Source organism: Mus pahari, chromosome 1 (assembly GCF_900095145.1).
Source record: "Mus pahari chromosome 1, PAHARI_EIJ_v1.1, whole genome shotgun sequence".
Taxonomy (NCBI): Eukaryota; Metazoa; Chordata; class Mammalia; order Rodentia; family Muridae; genus Mus; species Mus pahari.
This window is the reverse complement of record NC_034590.1, coordinates 54,436,489-54,459,486: the sequence shown is the minus strand read 5'-3', so window position 1 is coordinate 54,459,486 and position 22,998 is coordinate 54,436,489. Positions and strand designations below refer to the sequence as shown.

At 43.2% G+C, this 22,998-nt stretch overlaps 1 long non-coding RNA gene across 1 annotated transcript in view; it reads left to right on the top strand.

Annotated features, from left to right (window-relative positions):
• The first annotated feature begins 3,730 nt into the window (after positions 1-3,730).
• The window catches only part of LOC110336013, a 25,065-nt gene continuing 5,797 nt past the window's right edge, over positions 3,731-22,998 (top strand). The window contains exon 1 of the long non-coding RNA XR_002381194.1: positions 3,731-3,854. This is a non-coding gene — a long non-coding RNA (uncharacterized LOC110336013). The remainder of the gene's footprint in view (positions 3,855-22,998) is intronic.

Sequence of the window (22,998 nt, the reverse complement as noted above, 5' to 3'; positions counted from 1 at the left end):
TATAGTGGAGGCAGCAAAATCCACACATCTGGGAGCAGTCCATTTTGTTAAAATATACACGCAGGACACATAAACATTAAGGAAAAGATTAGCAAGTTAGACTTCAATAATTAAGAATTTTTGTTCAAGAGACACTACTACGAGTGTCAATAAGAGAAGAGATTTTTCATCTAGGATCTATTATTGTATATAATCCCTATATATCAGTTGTCAGAAGAGAGACAACAGGTGTCTATTCAGCCCTAGACAACAATTGTGAAGAGAATTCCATAAAACAGTTCATTGAAATGGTTAACAAATACATGGAAATGTTCCCCCACAGCATCAATTCTCAAGCAAATACACATCAAACTACAATGAGATTCCTCGATGAGCAAGCTACAACCTTTTTAAACATAAAGTAGGTAGGCATGGTGCTACTTGCATTTAATCCCCAATCCTTGGCGGACAAAGGCAGCTGCATCTCTATTAGTTCAAGGCCAGCCTAATCCACATAAAGAGATCTAACCCAGCCAGATTATATCATGAAACCTTGACTCAAAAGACAAATTTAATGTAATGATGTCACTTATTAGAAAAAATATTGGGAATCTAGAATTCTTGTGGCCAACTGATGTAGTGTAAACAATATAACCCCTTTATAAAACTAAGTATGTTGGGCTAGAGAGATGGTTCAGAGGTTAAAAGCACTGTCTGCTCTTCCCGAGGTCCTGAGTTCAAATCCCAGCAACCGCATGGTGGCTCACAACCATCTGTAAAGAGGGCTGGCGCCCTCTCCGGGCTTGCAGGCATACATGCAGGCAGAACACTATGCATAATAAATAAATAAACCTTTAAAAAAAACTGTAAGCATGTACTAAAGGTATATATGGTACATATGCCAGCTTATCACTGTATAATTCAAAAGAGCTGCATGCATATATGTTCCAAGGTACATGAGAAGAATATTGTGAATGCTGTTATTTAAGTTAAATATTCATCAATATTAAACTAGATAAAAAAAATCATGACATCATTTAAAACATACTACACTCCAGTGCATTATGATTGCATGGTAATATGGATGAATCTCAAAACCACAATATAAGGCAGAAGACAGACACAAAGTAAAGCTATGCAAACCAAATTTAAAATGGAAAGTGCTATACTAGTGTTAGCTTGAGAAGAGAGCACATATTGTCTCAAAAGAAACAAAGCAGGTATGTGGGGTATGGTTACTACAGTGTTCTGTTTGGTCACACAAAGCTGAATCCAAATTGATCCTTAAAGTAAAAAAATGGATTCCAATACCAAATATATCTGACATCAGAGTCCTGTCAATCATAATATGTTTGCTAACCTGGGCACGTGGTAAGGATGTGCTCTACTTTTAAACGATCATGAATGGAAACTTGTCCTGGTGACCTCTTATTGCGTTACCTTTTTTCGTTACCTTATTTTGTTACAGACCTATGGCTAAAAACCCACTACCACTTAGTGGCAACCTGCCATTAACTGTAGGACCAGATACCTGAATATCAAATCTGTGGATTCAAAACGGCAGGGCAAGCTTACACAGAGAAAGGAGTGGGGTGGAGGATGGGAGAGGAGAGGGAGGCAAAAGGGATGGACTTCTTTCTATCTCAAATACTTGTTTGTAGAAGATGATCATTTCCCCTAGAGTGTTGCAAACAACTAATTAAAATGCCCAATCTCTATCAGATACTTACAGTTAGATATTAAAATGCTAAGAATGATGCCTGCTGTCTTCTGAAAGACATCTCTTTGTAGCAGATGCTGCCCTGGTATCTTTGCACAGACTGTATTGCTTACTTATTATAAAGTCTCTAGGATGACACGATAACTGTTGTACCCATTTTAGAGATAGGAGAATGGATATGGGATGCTGAGATCTCACAGGGACAACCTACCTACAAAGTGACCAGTTGGAATTCTTGTTCATGTCTGTAGGAAACCAGAACTCTCCTGTTCTCTCAAGTATCAAAGTTGAACATTTTATCCTCCTAAGAGGGAATCGAGGGCTGTGAGTTCTATGTCTGGAGCAAGAAGGATTCCAAGTGAACCACAAGCAAATCCTTCCCTGGCACACCAGGGACTCTCTTTCTCACCTGTGTGCCCCAAGGTTTGCTCGGATGATCTCCAAGGCCCCTTCCCACCCCATCCTCTACTGGCTGCTGAGTACAGAAGAAAGACACTAATCTAACTCGCTTGCAATATGTTTTTACAGTGCGGTGCGACTATTTTTAGAGCACAGCAGAATAAGGGCTCATCTCATGGAGCCAGTCAAAAATTTCCCACAGTCTTTGGGGGAAATCCAAGCCTGAGCGAGTCTAACGCTTAATGAGATGATGTAATGCAGAGAAATATAGAGCGGGAAGGAAATTTTATTAGTGTGAGTAAATGTGAATTTTCAAGTGAATTACAAGACCTTAAGAAGTCAATGTATATACCCCAGGGGGAAAACCAACTAAGACTTTAAAACAGAGCCTGCAGTGTTTCTTTGCGGGCAGGCTGAGAACCTCCACAGATGGAGTTGAACAGGGAAATTTGTGGAGAACCTTTAACCTGAGGAAAAACAGATGACCTCAGAAAAATATCTTCAATTAAGCAGATGGAGGACACCTAGTGACAGGTGCACTTGACAGATAAATGGGGCTTTAGAAAAACTCCAGTTAATGCATGCGTTGAGCAGGGGGTCCCTATGTGATGCTTGCTAATGTGAAATCCATAGGATTGGTGACTTTTATGTATAATGTGTGAGGCTGGTCTGCCATTCAAATAGGGGAACAGACACTCTCCAGTTAAACAGAAAGAGAAGGAGGAGGAAGTGGGGGAGGAAGAGAGGGGAGGGGGAGGGATTGGGGGCAGGGAGAGAAGGAAGAGCAGCAGCTTGTTGATGAATGCAAACCCAAAAAGTATCATTCCACGTCATTTCAGTTGCTTAAGGTGTTTCCAAATTGTCACACAAGTGTACTAATGGACAGCACATGCATCTTTAGCAAATTCCAATCTCATGATGCCTGTTTCAGCACTTGCAATTTTGACAGTCTCAGGGACTCAGAAGTTACGATATTTCCATTTCTGTCTCAGTAGCTAACTCCAAGCAGATAAAAACCAACTGCCTGATGAGAGATGCCCAGGAGAGATGGCCTTTCGTCCAGTTTTACCTGTTTAATCTCTGCAGAGGCACTCCTGGAATTTTTCAGTCATTAAACAGGAATTTATCAGTGCGTGAACTAAATATAAACTCAGTCTAGGCCTCTTAGGGAAAGAGACTGGAGGATGCCTGCAAAAGCAATAGAGCATCCCAGGGAATCATGACCTCGAATGTACTAACACAACTAACTCTCCTCCACACTATAGTCACTAGCTAGGTGGTGTAGCTCGCAGCATTCAAAGGGCCACTGCGAACACTGAGGATGAAGAGACTCACACACAGAAGGACACTGAAGTTATTCAAGTGTTACCAAGTGTTATTTCCTCCAAGTATGGCCTGGTGGCTGTTGTACCATGAATGCACCTCCCACCCCACCCCCCACCCCACATAGGCCTGCGTGTTTGAATACTTAGTCCCCATTTGCTGGTTCTGTCTGAGGAAGATTGTGGGAAAGGTAGAACCTCAATAGTGGAAGTGAGTAGGCATTAGGGCGGAGCTTGGGGTGGGGTCTTACAGCCCGGCAGCACTTCCTGTCAGCTTTCTGCTTTCTGTTTTATCACCAGAGGAGAGGCTGTCCAACTGCGCATGCCTGCCATGATGGAGGTCCCTTCCTCCATGCCTTCCCTTTGAAGATGGGCTTTATCCTCCAAATGGGAAGCCAAAGTAACCCCTTAAGCTCCTTCATGTCGGGTATCAGGTCTCAGTAGCAAGGAAGGTGACTAATGTGTGTTCCTGTGCAGGGTGTTCCTCGGGGCATCTTCATCTTTCTGTTCTGTTCACCCTGACCCCAACGATGAATTTCTCCTCCAAGTATCTCTCGCTTCCTGGCATTGCTACGCCACCTCCATGGATCCTAGCTCTGAAGCCTTGTCAGAAGTGCATGAATCCCTGAATGAAGGATAAACCTCAGAAAATCCCATTACTGTGATCCCATGCAACAAAAGTCCCTCAACTCTGAGCAAACAGCCTATGCCTGACATGAAATAGGCCCTCAAAAATTATTTACTGGACTCCAAAATTATTTATTGAATGAGTAGATTTATGAATTGCTCACATCTTCTGCCTCCTCTGAGCTCATCATCCAGCTAAAGAGATGGGATGTGTTCAAAAGTAACCATAATTTATAGTTGAGAAACCACAGCCAGTCAGAAGAGCCTGATGGGGGAGGCAGCTGTAGAGACAGAACCTAAAAAAATGGATGGCAAGGAACATGACACAGATGCAGAAATGTTTCATGTTTTCTTTTAAAATTTTCCCTTCTGGTTTCTTTACTTTCAATCCCCTGAAAATCTCAGACGCCTACTGTCTTAGTTAGGGTTTTGCTTCTGTGAACAAACACCATAACCAACGAAAGTCTTATAAAGGACAACATTTAATTGGGGCAGGCTTACAGGTTCAGAGGTTCAGTCCATCATCATCAAGGTAGGAGCAGAGCAGCATCTAGGCAGGCATGATGCAGGCAGAACTGAGAGTTCTACATCTTCATCTGAAGGCGGCTAGTGGAAGACTTACTTCCAGGCAGCTAGTGTGAGATTCATTTTTATTATTATTTATTGGATATTTTCTTTATTTGCATTTCAAATGTTATCCCCTTTCCCAGTTTCCCTCCCTCCCAGAAACACCCTATCTCACCCTCCCTCCCCCTGCTTCTATGAGGGTGTTCCTCCACCCACCCACCCACCCACCCATGCACTCCCACCTCCCTCCCCTCAATTCCCCTACACTGGGGCTTCATAGGACCAAGGACCTCTTCTTCCATTGATGCATGACAAGGCCATCCTCTGCTACATATGCAGCTGAAGCCATGTGTACTCCTTTGTTGATGGCTTAGTCCCTGGGAGTTCTGGAGGGTCTGTTGGTTGATACTTTTGTTATTCCTATGGGGTTGCAAACACCTTCAACTCCTTAAATCCCTTCTCTAACTCCTCTATTGGGCATCCATGCTCAGTCCAATGGTTGGCTGCTAACATCCGCCTCTGTATATGTAAGGTTCTGGTAGGGCTTCTCAAGAAACAGCCATATCAGGCTCCTTTCAGCATGCACTTCTTGGCATCCACAATAGTGTCCCAGTTTGGTAACTGTATATGGGACAAATCCTCTGGTGAGACAGTTTCTGGGTAGCCTTTCCTTTAGTCTCTGCTCTACACTTTATCTACATATTTCCTCCTGTGAGTATTTTGTTCTCCTTCTAGCAGGGACCAAAGAACCCACACTTGGGTCTTCCTTCTTATTGAGCGTCATGTGGTCTGTGAATTGTATCCTGGTTATTTGAAACTTTTGGGCTAATATCCACTTATCAGTGAGTACAGACCATGTGTTTTCTTTTGTGATTGGGTTACCTGACTCAGGATATTTTCTAGTACCATCCATTTGCCTAAGAATTTAATAAATTCATCATTTTTAAAAGCTGATTAGTACTCCACTGTGTAAATGTACCACATTTTCTGTGTCCATTCATCTGTTGAAGGACATCTGGATTCTTTCTAGCTCCTGACTATTATAAATAAGGCTGCTATAAACATAGTGGAGCATGTACCCTTATTACATGTTGGTGTATCTTCTGGGTATATGCCCAGGAATGGTATAGCTGGGTCCTCAGATAATACTATGCCCAGTTTTCTTAGGAACCACCAAACTGATTTCCTGAGGAGTTGTACCAGCTCGCATTCCCACCAGCAATGGAGGAGTGTTCCTCTTTCTCCACATCTGCTGTCATCTGAGTTTTTGATCTTAGTCATTTTGACTGGTGTGAGTTGGAATCTCAGGGTTGTTTTGATTTGCATTTCCCTGATGACTAAGGATGTTGAATATTTCTTTAGGTGCTTCTCGGCCATTCAATAGTCCTCAGTTGAGAATTCTTTGTTTAGCTCTGTACCCCATTTTTAATAGGGTTATTTGAATTTCTGGAGTTAAGCTTCTTGAGCTCTTTGTATATATTGGATATTAGTCCCCTATCAGATTTATGATTGGTAAAAATTCTTTCCCAATCTGTTGGTGGCCTTTTTGTCTTATTGACAGTATCTTTTGCCCTACAGAAGCTTTGCAATTTTATGAGGTTCCATTTGTCAATTCTTGATCTTACATCAATGTTCATAAGGGAGATTGATCTGAAGTTCTCTTTCTTCGTTTGGTCTTTGTGTGGTTTAGGTATAAGCATAATTGTAACTTCATAGAATGAATTGGGTAGTATACCTTCTGTTTCTATTTTGTGGAATAGTTTGAAGAGTATTGGTATTAAGTCTTCTTTAAAGGTCTGATAGAATTCTCCACTAAACCCATCTGGTCCTGGGCTATTTTTGGTTGGGATACTATTAATGACGGCTTCTATTTCTTTGGGGGTTATGGAACTGTTTAGATGTTTTACCTGATCTTGTTTTTAACTTTAGCACCTTGTATGTGTCTAGAAAATTGTCCATTTCATCCAGATTTTCCAATTTAGTTGAGTATAAACTTTTGTAATAGGATCTGATGATTTTTTTGAATTTCCACGGTTTCCATTGTTATATCTCCCTTTTCATTTCTGATTTTATTAATTTGGGTACTGTCTCTGTGCCCTCTGGTTAGTCTGGATTAGGGTTTATCTATCTTGTTGATTTTCTCAAAGAACCAACTCCTGGTTTTGTTTAATCTTTTTGTTTCTATTTGGTTGATTTCAGCCCTGAGTTTGATTATTTCCTGCCATCTACTCCTCTTAGGAGTATTTGTTTCTTTTGTTCTAGAACTTTCAAGTGTGCTGTCAAGCTGTTAGTGTAAGTTCTCTCCAGTTTCTTTTGGAGGCACTTAGAGCTATGAGTTTTTCTCCTACCACTACTTTCATTGTATCCCATAAGTTTTGGAATGATGTGTCTTCATTTTCATTAAATTCTAAAAAGTCTTTAATTTCTCTCTTTATTTCTTCCTTGACCAAGTTATCATTGAGTAGAGCATTGTTCAGTTTCCATGTGTATGTGGGTTTTCTGTTGTTTTTGTTGGAATTTAAGACCAGCCTTAGTCCATGGTGATCTTATAGAGTCCATGGGATTATTTCAAGAACATTGAAATAATCAGTTCTGTTGAGGCCTGCTTTGTGGCCACTTACATGGTCAATTTTAGAGAAGGTACCATAAGGAGCTAACAAGAAAATATATTCTTTTGCTTTCGGATGAAATGTTCTATAAATATCTGTTAGATCCATTTGGTTCATAATTTCTGTGAGTTTCACTGTGTCTCTTTAGTTTCTGTTTCCAGGATCTGTCCATTGCTGAGAGTGGGGTGTTAAAGTATCCCACTACTATTGTGTAAAGTTTCTTTCATGAATGTAAGTGTCCTTGCATTTGGAGCATCAATGTTCAGAATTGAGAGTTCATCTTGGTAAATTTTTCCTTTGACAAGTATGAAGTGTCTTTTTTTATCCTTTTTGATAACTTTGGTTGAAAGTCAATTTTATTTGATATTACAATGGCTACTCCAGCTTGTTTCTTGGGACCATTTGCTTGGAAAATTATATTCCAAACTTTTACTCTGAGGCAGTGTCTGTATTTGTCCCTGAGGTGGGTTTCCTGTATGCAGCAAAATACTGGGTCCTATTTATGTATCCATTCTGTTAGTCTATGTCTTTTTGGGGGGGGATTGAGTCCACTGATGCTAAGAGATATTAAGGAAAAGTGATTGCTGTTCCCTGTTATTTTTGTTGTTAGAGGTGGCATTGTGTTGGTGTACCTATCTTCCTTTGGATTTGTTCAAAGATGACTTTCTTGCTTTTTCTAGGATGTAGTTTCCCTCCTTGTGTTGGTGGTTTCCATCTATTATCCTTTGTAGGGCTAGATTTGCGGAAAGATATTGTGTAAATTTGGTTTTGTAGTGGAATATCTTTTTTTCTTTGTCTATGGTAATTGAGATTTTGCTGGGTATAGTAGTCTGGGTGACACTTATGTTCTCTTAGGGTCTGTATGACATCTGCCTAGGATCTTCTGGCTTTCATAGTGTCTGGTGAGAAGTTTGGTGTAATTCTGATATGTCTGTTTTATATGTTATTTGACCTTTTTTCCTTACTGCTTTTAATAATTTTTTATTTAATGTATTTGGTGTAATTATTATTATGTGATGGGAGGAATTTCTTTTCTGGTCCAGTCTATTTGGAGTTCTGTAGACTTCTTGTATGTTCATGGGCATCTCTTTCTTTAGGTTAGGGAAGTTTTCTTCTATAATTTTGTTGAAGATATTTACTGGGCCTTTAAATTAGGAATTGTCACTCTCTTCTATACCTATTATCCTTAAGTTTGATCTTCTCATTGTGTCCTGGATTTCACAAATGTTTTGGGTTAGGAGCCTTTTGCCTTTTGCATTTTCTTTAACTGTTGTTTCAATGTTTTCTATGGTATCTTCTGCTCTTGAGATTCTCTCTTCTATCTTTTGTATTCTGTTGGTAATGCTTGCATCTATGACTCCTGATCTCTTTTCAAAGTTTTCTAACTCCAGGGTTGTGTCCCTTTGTGATTTCTTTATTGTTTCTATTTCCATTTTTTTAAAACTTGGATAGTTTTGTTCATTTCCTTCACCTGTTTGATTGTGTTTTCCTGTAATTCTTTAAGGGATTTTTGCGTTTCCTCTTTAAGGGCTTCTAGCTGTTTACCTGTGTTCTCCTGTATTTCTTTAAGGGAGTTATTTATGTCCTTCTTAAAGTCCTCCATCATTGTCATGAGAAGTGACTTTAGATCTGAATCTTGCTTTTCTGGTGTATATCCAGGATTTGCTATGGTGGGAGAATTGGGTTCTGATGATGCCAAGTAACCTTGGTTTCTGTTGTTTCTGTTCTTACACTTGCCTCCCACCATTTGATTATCTCTAGTGCTCCTTGCCCTCGATATATCTGATTGGAACCTGTCCTTCCTGTAATCCTGGTTGAGTTAGAACTTCTCAGAGTCCAGATGTCTCTGGGATCCTGTGATTCTGGGATCCTGTGATCCTGAGATCCTGGGTGTGTCAGAGTTCCTGGAAGTCAAGCTGCCTCTGAGACCCTGAGATCCTGGTGTCTAGGGTGATGTGTCTTAAGCCCACATCCACAGTGACACACTTACTTCAACAATGCCACACCTAATAGTGCCACTTCCTAGGACAAGCACATACAAAACATCACATTCCACTCTCTAGCCCCCATAGGCTTATTCAAACACATGAGTTTATGAGGGGCATACCTAAACATAGCATAATGCAAAAATTTAATTAGTCCAACTTCCAAAGTACCCATAGTCTATAGCAGTCTCAACAATGTTAAAAGTCCAAAGTTCAAGGTCTCTACTGAGATTTATCCAATCACTTAATTATAAATCCCCAAAGCAAGACAAGACAAAGTCCAAACTCTGCATCTCCATGTCTGATGTCAAAGTGGTCTTCAGATCCCCAACTCCTTTTTCATCTTTGTTGACTGCACCAAACTTCAATCTCCTGGGCTGGTTCCACTCCCTGTTAGCAGCTTTTCACATCAGATACCCCATGGCTCTGGCATCTCGAATACCTGGGGGTCTCCAAGGCAACTTCAATGTTACAGCTTCTTGTTTCAATGTCTGGGATCCACACATGATCTTCTGGACTCCTCCAAAGGGCTGGCTTCACTTCTGCAGCACTACCCTCTGTAGCACTCTAAGCTCAGGTTGATCCACTCCACTGCCACTACTGTTCTTGGTGGTCATCCCATGGTATTGGCATCTTTAATATACTGGGGTCTTCCACTGCAACTAGTCTTCACCAATAGCCTTTCATAGGCTCTCTTCATGGTGCCAAGCCTNAAATTCTTTGCATGACCTCTTCAATCCTGGGCCATCAACTGCAATTGAAGATGTGCCTTCACCAGTGGCCTTCCATGTCCTCTCACAGCGCCAAGCCTCAGTTGCTCTTCATGATCCCTTCATGCCTTCAAAACCAGTACCACCGAGATGACTCTTACACATTGCCAAGTACAGCTGCAGCATGAGGTACAATGTTGGCTATCTCTGGAACACAGCTTCTTCGTGCTCTCAGCAAACACTTCCCAGAAAATTTCAACTCAATGATTCTGATCTCTTCTTGATCACCATGAATTTCTCTTCACCTTAGCCTCAGACAGATTATTCAGACAAGGGCATAAAGTAGTCACATTCTTCACCGAAATATCAGAAAAACAGTCTCCAGGCCACATATAGAAATTGTCCATTGAAACCTCTTGGACCAGGTCTGCACAATTCAAATTACTCTCAGTAACAAAGTCTTCCATATTCCTATTAGGATAGCCCATTAAGCCTCATTTAAAACATTCCACTGCTTTCCAAATCCAAACTCCCAAAATTGACATTCTTCCAAACAAAAGCATGGTCAAGACTATCACAGCAATACCCCAGTCCCTGTTACCAACTTCTGACTTAGGGTTTTACTGCTGGAAACAGACACCATGACCAATGCAAGTCTTATAAAGGACATTTAATTGGGGCTGGCTTACAGGTTCAAAGGTTCAGTCCAACATCATCAAGGTGGGAGCAGGGCAGCAGCTAGGCAGGCATGATGCAGGCAGAGCTGAGAGTTCTAAATCTTCATTTGAAGACTGCTAGTGGAAGACTGACTTCCAGGTGGCTAGGGTAAGAGTCTTAAGCCCACGCTCACAGTGACACAACAATGCTACATATTCTAATAGTGCCACTCCCTGGATCAAGCATATATAAACCATCACACCTATGCTTCAGGTTTTATTTCTACCCACCAATCTGCATGCTTGGGGGGTCAGGTAGATGATTGTGTGTGGAGGGGGTTGGGGGGACAGAATGGGATGGGGAGGGGCAGTCCCTGCTCTTGTTCTCCCCCAGCTCCTTGATGCCATTCACACTGGGTTTCAGCCACTCTTGACCGACATGATCAAACTTGAATGGCCTGATATTTTCATATTCATCATCCAGCCTCTTCACCGTCTCACAGAACTATGACTACATGCTATTGGTCTGTAGGGTTCTACTTCTGTGGTAAAGGCTGGGGGCACTTAGATCCTTATGCCTGACCTTCAAAGTCTGGTTCAAGTTTCACAATGAGAAGCCCTGTGAACATAGTAGACCCCTGGCCCCTCCTTTGACTGGATATCTGCAGGATGTATTTGAGTACCACACAGTTTCTTCCTGAAATATATAATTTCCAGGGTTTTCTCTGGCTATTTCAAATGAAATCTGACTTCCCATGGAAATTTGCTCTTTGTGAATAAGAAACGCATTCCAATGCAAAGTGGCCTTGCCCTAGATTTTGCACAGATCTTGACTTCAAGCTACTGAGAAAGGAGTGAGGGAATGAAAGCAAGAAGGCATTGCCTGCCTGGGATCCCCAATTATTTATTATTATTATTATCATCATCATCATCATCATTATCATTTAAGATTTATTTATTATGTACACAATGTTCTGCTTGCATATATGCCTGCATTCCAGAAGAAGGCATGAGCCCTCATTATAGATAGCCGTGAGCCACCATGTGGTTTCTGGGATTTGAAGTTAGGACCTCTGGAAGAACAGTCAGTGCTCTCAACCTCTAAGCCATCTCTCCAGCCCACCCCCCACCTCCCTTCTTTATAAGCCCTTCATTTATCTGAAAGACCATGTACTGGCTAGTTTTGTGTCAACTTGACACAGCTGGAGTTATCACAGAGAAAGGAGTTTTAGTTGGGGAAATGCCCCCATGAGATCCAGCCGTGAGGCATTTTCTCAATTGGTGATCAAGGGAGAGAGGCCCCTTGTGGGTGGGACCATCTCTGGACTGGTAGTCTTGGATTTTATAAGAGAGCAGGCTAAGCAAGCCAGGTGAAGCAAGCCAGTAAAGAACATCTCTCCATGGCTTCTGCATCAGCTCCTGTTTTCTGACCTGCTTGAAAACTCCTCTTTTTTGACCATTCCTGACTTCCTTTGGTGATGAACAGCAGTATGGAAGTGTAAACCGAATAAACCCTTTCCTCCCCAACTTGCTTCTTGGTCATGATGTTTGTGTAGGAATAGAAACCCTGACTAAGACAGACCATATCTTCATCTACACAAAACAAAGCAAGAAACCTCCACTGCAAGCCATTTGAGTGCAAGGGCACTTACTGAACATTTAACACTTTTTAGGGTATTCAGTGACCAACTTCCTCTTCCACTGAGCTCCATAATGCAGGAGGGAAAGGGTGAAGGTAAGACAACACAGCTCTCTGCCCCCAAGGGTTAATACTGTCAGATTCAGGAACTAATTGCTGGCTATTTAAGTCATGTGTTGGAAGACAAATGGGGGGGGGGGGAGTCAAGCCTTAAGTTTGAATGCTGTTTTGCAAGGTCACCCTTCATTCTGTGAGACCCTATAATCCAGGAGAGAACCAGATGGGTTCTGCGCAGGCAATAGCAACATCAGAAGTAGAGGATTTATCAAACAACACTGCTCTCCTCCCAGCCAAGATCCCGACAGCTACAGTGTAGCCCTGTAATTATCTAGAAAATGTCTGCAGATCAAAATGGGACTCTATTCTCCCATTGTTACCAGCAATCTTGCCCTGCCACTTGGATTCTTTCTTTGCACAGAAAGTACAGACATGAACAGCCACTCAAGATAAGGTATCCAAAGTTGGGCGTTCTAAATCAGAAGGGAATCTGCCTAAACGGTGACCAGAGGCCATTTTACTTCTGTAAAACAACAACAGCAACGATTCTGGTAACAACAGCAGATGGGAAGGGGAAATCAGAGTTTTGCTTTATAATTTTGGAGTTTTTGAGAATAGACCTTGTGTATTCCAGTCTGTCCTTGAACTCAAGATCCTCCTACCTCTGCCTCCTGAGTGCTGGGGTCACAGGAACCCATCAGCATCCTCCACTCCAGAATTGGTTTCATCCACACAACTGGGAAAGACAAAGCAGAGAGTGCCAACCGCCCCTTTCCCTAGGGCTCTGAGTCTGTTTCTCTGAGGCGCTGACCTTACTTTGACCTTCTAGTGGTGTTTTCTTGCTTTCACTCTACCACGTTTATTAAAACCGTAGCCCATGCAAGATGCTCCATCTTCTCCTCACTGCCTCTCCACACCCTGGCTTCTGTCCTAACACTTCCTTCTAAACCTTCCCACTTCCAAGCACCAATAACCTCACAGTGTTGAAGCTGGCCAACTTGGAGGTCTTCTGCCAAGTGAATTTTCTGTTATATTTGTTCTGTTCTCCCTCTCTCCCGCTCCCTCTTCCTTTCACTCTCGCGCACCCGCGCGCGCGCGCAAACACACACACACACAATCGCACAGTTTTATGCTTTTTGAGTCTTTTGCAATGTAAACCTATGGCCGTTTAAATTTTATCATTAGATGAGAAATACAAATTATACATACCTGCATTTCTCCCTGTCCCACCCCACCCCCCACCCCAGCCCAGGGTCCTTTGCTAGCTCTTCTCCATAGGCAGCATTTAAAGACTATTATTCCAAATCCTACCCTCTGCTGTCTTCTCTTTATGCTCTACACACGTTCACTGAGTGGCCTAGCACATCCTCCCAGCTCCGAACATCACCATCACCTGGAACACAGCTTTCCTTTCCATTCTACGCCTCTAACAGTAGTGTTAGACACTTTCCAGAAATTTTCACTTTCCAGAAAGCAACCCTAAGGTGAAGGAGACAGGGAAGTGGATGGGGAGGGGAATGAGTTCATCCACATGAAGTCAGGGCCTACCCCATTCCCCTGATACACCTTCACACACACGCACACGCACTCACACTCACATGCTTTGTTCCTCCCTTGGGATCGCACGTTAGAAATCTGGGAATCACTCTCAGGTCCCAAACTGAGTATGTCTAGGTCCTGTTGATAGCAAGGTGTACTGTTCCCTCCATACAACTGCCTAGTCACTTCCCACTTGGTCTGTGGCAGACATCGTTCCCGGTCACAGTATTTGACATTCGTCATCATCCATGCCTTTTCCAAGCCAATCTCAGCACTCCTTCAGTGTGTTCCACTAATTATCACGTAATTTGGACCATGCTTCCATGTTCATAGACTGAACCTCTTGAGTTGTTTCCTATCACATCCAGCATAAGGGAGGGAGTTCTCTTTTCACGTACCACGTACCTGCCTCACCACCTCCACCTCTGTCACATGCATGTTGTCATCCTGGCCTTTACGCTTCACTGTGACTCGGATGTGGCTGCCCCCTCTCTGCTCCTGGCTATGCCTCTTCCTTTCTAAGAATCTTCTCTGATCATCTGGTGGCATTGGGGGGGGGGAGCTCTAACTCATCCCTCCACTTTACTTTTAGCCTTGGAGCTAATTTCCTAGGATGGCTGTAGCAAGATGCCTTAGATTAGGGGAATGAACCACCTCTCGGTTCTAGAGACTAGAAGTCTGGAAGTTAGATGTCTGCAGAAATGGTTCTTTCTGGGTGGCTGTGAGCAAGTCTGCTCCCTGCACTCTCCCGTGTTCTCACAGATTCAGACAGTCCTGGCTTTGAGACAGCGTTCTCTCTGAATTCACAATATCTTTTCTCTGTGCATGTCATGCTCCATTTAATATCCTTCCCCCACACTTTTAAGGATGCCAATCAAATGGTGTCAGGGCCCACCCAAATGACTTCATTTTAGTTTCATCATCTGCAAAGACTATTTCCAAATGAGGTCAAATTCACAGGTATTGGGAAAAGGGCTTCCTTATCTTCCAGAGATTGAATAGCCACACATCGATTTGCATAGTCACTCCCCTCCCTTCCAACTGATGCCACCCACCGCCCCATGTGTTCACTTACCCTTAGGGCACTCTTAACCCAAAAAAGTAACAAGCCAAAGCTGAGAGGACCCCAGAGCATGCATGCCTTGCTAGCTATTTTCCCTTGCAGAGTACTAAACAGTGGCTTCCTAGTGGGCCCAGAACCAAGGAACAAAACCAAAAGCCAAAGGTTACTCCAAAGTTAAGAATCTGACATAGCCTTTGATGTCACATTGTCGCCCTCAAAAAAGAAGGAGCTAGAAGCCACTGGACTCCCAGACTGCACATCAGAGCTACCATTGCATTGATTCTTGACTCAGAGGGGAGAGAGAAAAATCTATGAGGAAATCCACCTTGGAGGGGGAGTAAAATAGCCTGGACACCCACCCTTCCCCCAAGGGATCTTAAGTGCCTTCTCCTTCTCTCAGATCAAAGGGAGCCTTCTTTAAAAGTACCTGTGCACACAGGCAGAAGAAGGCTAGGGACCAAAATGAAACAATTAGAGAGATCCTTTACATCTTTGGAGTACGAAGTTCACAGTTGTCTGTCATTGTTTGGTGGCTCACTGAGTTTAATTGGGGCTGCTTGTGTGAGCATGGGGGTAGAGTTCTTAAGTGGCTCATAGGCAATATACCAGTGGCTACACTACTGAAGAAAGTGGCTCCCCTTAACCCAGCAACCATTAACTGCCAGTGGTTCCTCCAGAATGGACAGAGCATCTGGAGGCCTTCGCCAGGACTTGAAGAAATCCTGACAAGTCCCAACTGGTGCAAGACTTGTAACCACCACTGCTGTGAGTTCTTAAGTTCGGCAGCCACGTCATATCCAGAAGAGGGTTTCTCAACTCTCCTCCCCATGCTGTGGCTCTTAGAGTCCTTCCTCTCCACCCTCACTTCTGCGGGGTTCCTGAGCATTGGGGTTGGAGGAGGCAATGCAGATGTCTCACTTAGGGCTGTGCTCTCAACAGAAGGTGGGAAGGAGATTTGTTAGGAAGAAGAAGGGATTCCATAAGAATGGGAAGGGAGACTGTAAGGATGATAATACACGATGCACTATCTACATGTATAAATGGTCAAGAGCATTTTATAAAGTAGACAAAACAAAACCATCTAAAACTTATAACCCATGCTGCTTGTGCACTGAAGAAAGGGTAAAGGAGGGAGACTGGGGGGTGTTGGTGATTAATGCTTAAAATTCAAATTCCAATAATGTCTTTTATTAAACTCATATATAATAAAGACTCATTCTCCTGGCATCTGATTAAATTGCTTATTTTCTTTTCCTCCTGTCTTTTTATGGCAGGAACACATCATAGCATCCTTGGAGAAAGTCCTTGGAATCCAGTGACAGTGCAAACTTTGAGGCACACCAGGGTTTGATTACAGTCAAAACAGTACTGTGGCAGGGAGCTCCACCAGCAGCAGGCACCACAGCACACTCCAGAAAGTCACAGCACACCTCCAGAAAGTCTAGACCTATGCCTCACCCTGATGCAAGTTCAATACCTGTCCCTGTTAGGAAGTGAACAGAAGGAATACAGAGGTGTCCAGCCAGCTGCAGAACAGCTGTGGCCATAAAAGCTGTTTCTACCAAATCCCTCCCTCGGAGCTCAGAGAACACCGCAGAAAAGGTAGAAAGAGGGCAAGGGGCAGAGGGCGTAGAGTTACCCAGTAAAGAAGGGGCTCTAAATAGCACGAGCAAAGCTCCTGTGAGCTGACAGAGACTGAAGCAGCAGGCACGGTGCCTGCATAGGTCAGCACCGGGTCCTCTCTGTTGATACTATAGCTTCCTAGCTGGATGGTGCTGGTTCACACCTTTAATCCCAGAAATCAGGAAGCAGAGGCAGAGGGATCTCTGTGAGTTCACAGCTAGCCTGCTCTACAGAGTGGAGTCCAGGACAGCCAAGGATACACAAATAAACCCCATCTTTAAATAAATAAATAGATGATAGATAGATAGATAGATAGATAGATAGATAGATAGATAGATAGATAGATAGATAAAGGCGTCCAGTTTCTCTGGCATCCCTGGGTCTGTTTCTTGTGCCTTCTTTTAGGCTCTTTTCCTTCTGATACTTTGTCTTGCCCAACTCTGATGTGATCGTTTTTTGTTTTGAATAAATGAGTGAATGAAGCAAAATCTAGCCACTAGGGTAAAGGTTAGCAACTGAACTGTCAATGATATCAGCTGGGAAAGTGAAAATTAGTTTTCTCCAACAGAGTGACACTGGGCATAGAAACCACTCTAGGACAGGCCTCATGTTCAGAAGTAGTTGACCGTCATATAATGGACTCCACAGGTGTGTGTGTGTGTGTGTGTGTGTGTGTGTGTGTGTGTGTGTGTATACATATATATGGGGGTACATATGTGTATACCATGCACATGTATGTGTGTGCATGGGATCCAGAGGTCAACATTAGATTACTCTTCAGGAACCATCCTCCTTGTTTTTGAGACCTGTTTTTTTAATGAGACCTGGTGCTGGCTGGATTGACTAGGCTTTGCTTTGTCTCTGCTTTCCAAACACTGATATTATACACATGCAACACCATACTCAACCTTTCATCTGGGTGTCCAGGATCAAGCTCAGGAGCTCATGCTTGTTCGCCAAGCACTTTAGCAACAGAGCTACCTCCACAGCCCCATAAACAAGTCCTTTCACAGGGCACACACGGTAGATGCTGCTGGTAACACAGCAGAAGCCTGGGTTGGTTAAGCCATGGTAGACAATTCATGGAACTTTGTACAAAGTGGTACGACTCTCCAAAAGCCAAGCCAAGCCATGGACATGTTTTTGTGTGTGTTCTAAGTTCAGGATGCTGAAAACTGAAGCAGAAGACCAGGTCCGAGCAGGGGAGACAACACTGTGGGTGTCAGCCAATTCAAACATAAACGGCACAGTCAGCTTGAGGATTTGGCAAGGCACTGAAGGAGAGAAAGAAAAGCATCTTTAAAGTGTTACCCTTTCAAAAAGCATCCTCAAAGCCTTCGGGCTTCAGATCCACTCAGATCTAAAGGGAACCCTTTCAGAACAACACAGATACAAGTATAAAAAATATAGCCAGTGAAGATTCAGCAAAGGCAAGGGATTTGAGTCTATGCAGTTAAAAACAACTGGGAACTGGTTCTAAAGCTCAGAGACAAGGAACCATCTGAAACAAAGCTCTTCAGCATATGGGAATAGGTAAGATCTCAAAGAGTCGGAGCTGTTCACGCTTGGCTCCTTCCAAATGAAGAACCAAAAATGGGCCCTGGGGAGAGCCATTTCCTTCAGCCACACCTGGTTAGACTTGCCCTTGGTTCCCTGACGACATTCTTAGCTGTTAGTACCAGACCCATCAGTGCAGCAAATGAAACTTATTGAGGATAATTATACTGGGCTTAACATTTAATGAAGTGAGGGGTGTTACTCCAAAGAGTGGGTTTGCTCATGAGTTCTTTGTTAAGGAGGCCCAGGAGCATCATCAGAACAATGCCTTTCTGGCCTAGTTGGGCTCATCTGACAGGCCCAGTAGGCCCTGGGCAGCAGAGGCGAAGCAGTAGCTTAGGTCCTTCTCCAGAATGTAGCTATTCTTTCCCACGTGTCTATCCTGTGTACCTCCTCATCTCTGGACCGCAGATTGCTTTTATTACAAGTAAGCTGAACCACATTATTTGAGGATAATTATATGTGATTTCCTATTTCTCCTATAATAGTTCATCACAGCCCTCAATGGCTTAAACAACCCAACTGTTCATCCAGATCTCTGGATCTGAAGTCTGGAATGGGTCTCACTGGGCCAAGATAGTCCTGTTAGCAAAGATGAGATTGTTCAGGAGCCCACAGATCAGGGAAGGGGGAGCCATTTCGTTGTCTCTCTCTAGGTTCCAGAACATTCCTTGATCTTCCAGTGTTCGGCCATCTTCATCTGCCATCTCACTAATCTCTCTTCTGATTTCTTTGCCCAGTTCGACATGCCTGTGTGATATTATGGACTCGGAGAACTCAGCTGTCTTCCTATCTGAACATCAGCTAATAGCAACCTTCCTTTCATCTGTAACCTTAGCTTGTTACCCTTCGCTGTTCAACCTGAAAAACTCACAGAATCTGAGGATTGGAACATGGGCACCTTTGGGGGGCCACTGTTCTACTGTTTCCACATCAATCACAAAAATACGTTTCTATCGTAATTGACTCCATTCATCTACTCTTGACTTCTCTGGAGCCTGGAAAATGAAGTTCATGTAACTAGGAAGAAATACTTCAGCTTTCCGAACATTTGATGCTTGAGAAATTAAAGAAAAATAAGAGAAAGCATCAACGTTATTAAGTTCGTATGACAGCTGCCAGGTCATACAGTTCATCACAGAAGCTATTTGTCCCACACAGAATCCTACAAGATGTGGTCGGGATCACCATTTTCCACAGGTCAAGAGTTCTGGTAGTTTAGAGTGATTGGCAAGTGGTTACAGTTAGAGCTCAGAAACATGAGGCTCTAAACAAATTTTAGATCTTGTGGTCTTTGTAACGTCATCATCATTTCCCAGGTGACTGTGCCTTGACTCATGAATGAGTGACTTCAAAATGTAAAAGTAAGAACAACAGCGTCTCCTTTATGCTGAGGGTCTTCTTCCTCCCTGGCTTCTGGTTTGTGTTGGTTGGTTGGTTTGGGGTTTACAATCTCTGTCTAGTTTATAGAATTTGGGGGATAGGAAGTAGGATTTGGGGTATATTGTTCTACCTGAATTTCAGTCTCATCCCTTTTGCTTGCTGCCTGTGCTGTTAGGGTCCCCAAGCCGGTTTGCTTGACTACAAAACGTGATTGTGAGGTCTACTTCTCAAAGCTGGCTTGAACACTAAAACCATCTCAAGAGCCTGATACACCATTGATGTTTACTCTCTCACACCAGCAGCTCTGTGGTACCACTAGTCCCTCGGCTCAGTCTGTGACTCTCATGCCATGACTCTGTCCGCACGTTCCCTAGCTTTCCACCTCATGCTCCGGACATTCCCACAGTCTAAGCATCTGCACCCCAATGCTTTGCCTGTGGCTCAAAAGCAGTGCCTCCAGATCTGACCTCTGCCATCCCACAGTCTGCTTAGGCTCCTGTTTGCCTTACTGATATTCAGGACACACACTACTGGCTCAGTCTTTAAGGCCCATGATTTGAGCACCTTCTTAACTTCTACAGTTACTGAGTTGTCACAGTGGATAGTCCCCTCTGTCAGTTTCACCACAGGCCAGCGGGTTCTCTTTTATGTCCTACATGGTAGTGCTCACTGTCAGTGACTTACAGCTTTATAGGAGTGATGATTAATCATGGTTGTTCACTGGATCTGTAATTACCTAGAATACAGTTCTCGGAGTACCTGTGAGAATCTCTGGAAATGTTGAGAAGGCTCACCCTGAGTGTGGGTAGTACTCCCATCCCGTAGGCTGAGGTTCCAGACTGAAATGAGAGTCACCAGCACCTACCTCCATGACTCTGAGCACGGCAGAGCCAGTGCCTCCCCTGCCTGACCAGGATGGACTGTGTTCCCTCTGGTTGAGAGACAGAACGAACTCGCCTCCCTTGAGTTGTTTTTATCAGACACTTTGTCACAGTAGTGAAACGCTAGCTAGTGGAAGGCATCACTTTCCTGGACAAAGGCCTTTAATACTTACCAGATGTTCCTAAAGCTACGCCCACACTCCTTACCACTTCGAAAAACTTTTTTCCACATCAGACCCTTTCCTGTTCTGCTGCCGTTCTCACACTTGATCTGAGCCCCCAAACAGGGAAGTGACTTTACCACCCTTCACTCCCTCAATGCATTATAAACTACAGGCAAATTATCAACAACCCACTCTCTCCTGTTCCCTCCACTGCCGCCAAGTTCATTGCTTTTGTCTGATGCAATAACAAACATTTCCAGTGTCCTCCAAGTCAACATGGCTCCTATCGAGCCTTGCTTGACTCTGCCAGAATTTGAATGAACCAATAGAATGCTCATTCTATATTTATAGAATATAAAGGCGACTATGGTTTATAATTTGCCCAGTGCTTTGTTTGGTCATGTGTGTGTAAGGTTGACTGTGGTTATATATTCATAAGGAATAGGTGGATCACTCATGCCTGGGTAATTATCCCCATTGCTTGCTTCCAGGCTCCTCCAACTATCAGGTGCCAGCTCTAAGGCTGAATGGTTTTGAGGGTCACAGTTGTGCCTTATCACTGAGCTGGCTCTCCTTTCATGCCTTTCCACTGCCCTCATCAAAGGCAGATCTGATGGTGCATTGCAATCACTGAAGTCCTGGTACCACCATCCAGAGGGCCAGGCATCTGAGCTGTTTGTATGATTGGGGCTCTTCATTTCTAGATTATCATGAGGAAACTCGTCCCATAGCAAGGTCTCAAACTCCAGTGCCAACACTTAACATTAGTGAGGACACACACACACACACACACACACACACAATGTGCTTATAATGTCTACAGACCCATCCCACTTTCTTGAAGGTTCCACTGATGGTCATAGTGGACCCCACTCAGTTCTCTTTTCCTTAAAGATCAATAGCATCGCAGTCTTACATGGTCTCCTCAGCATCCTTTGTGAAAACAGCAGAACTTTCCTCATCACCCTCCCCAAATGAGTGAGTGAAATGAGTTCTACTCCTGTTGAGAACCCAGGAGAACGTGGTGGAAGAGGGAAATTGAATTTGAAGACCAACTTTTAAAAACAAAATTCGTAAGTTTAAAAAAAAGTAGCTTTTCAGATCTGCTAGTGTGCATTTCTCAAATTATTTCTTTGGTGCTGTGTTTCAGGTTCTCCTGATAGTCCCCCTTCGTCACTAAGGACACACATGCTCATGGCTTCAAAGACCTAGATACTCCTTCCTCAAAGTTCCACCTCCTATAATTTCCATAATTTTCACAAATTTGTGCCACCAACTTGGGATTCACTGTTCAAATACATTAAGTTATAAGGAACATTCTCATTCAAATAAGGTAGTTACTGTGGTTAACCGAGTTGTATTGATGTGGAAATGGAATAGAGACAGTAGGTAGTTAACTGCATATCTCTCAGCATTTGAACTCAGACTTTCTTTCTACAACATATATACTGCTTAACCCTATTTTCCATTATCCTTGGAACAGAAGTCCTTGACCATCAGAATGTGCTGACCAGTCATGATAAAGGAAACACAAAAGGGCCCAGCAGGTCTCCATGGAAGTAGGAGCCTCCACTGACATGGTACATTTTCTTTGTTCAACAGCAACTACACATGTAAACTAACTCAGGCCCATAGGTGCTCATCGGAATGTCAGAGGTCATAGGAAGAGCTGGCTATCACCTGGGCTGAAAAGCAGGCTTCTCAAACTTGTCCAACGACACAGCTGCTATTGCTTCTTCTAGAACACCCAAGTAAGCCATTCAGCAAAAATGCCACAGCATCTCAAAGCTTGTTTCTCAAGTTGTAGCAACAAATTGCAGCGGGCCCCACAGCGCCTGTAATTACTGTGGCCACCAACTGTAAACACGCCATTCTGTTTTTGTCGGTGCAAATAGACAGCAGTGCGCAGGCACACTCGGATTCCTTTGAATACGTAAAGCCTTTTTCTGGGACTTACTGCTGCCCGAATGTCAGAAGAGTTAATGGCAGATGTGGTTGTGGAAACGCTCTGTATTTTTAGACAACCTTTAATTAAAACACTTTGTATGTCTCGGGACCAAATCATATGCTGCCACTTGAAGGCTGTCAGAAGGGAAAAAAGTATACAAAGCTTCTAAAAGCAGCTTTGCTTATTTTTATCTGAGATGGAGTTGGAGAGCCTCTGCAGGGACAAAGCTACCTCTTGCTTCAAAATTACATGACTTTAATACATTGGGAAAATATGTAAATCATTTAACACTTCCTTTCTAGTGTCTCCAGTTGGGCAGTCTGGGAGATCAGACTGAGGTCAGTGAGCTCAGCCTGGATCCCTTCAAAGACTGCTGATCTGTAAGGCCTTTATAATAAGGTGATGAAATTGCTCACTGACTCTGGATATGCAAACATGATTTGCAAAGCTGCACAAATGCAGAGTCATAGATTGCCAGGACTGGAAGTCATATTGGTAGGTCTGATAGTCTTTCTTTCTTTCTTTCTTTCTTTCTTTCTTTCTTTCTTTCTTTCTTTCTTTCTTTCTTTT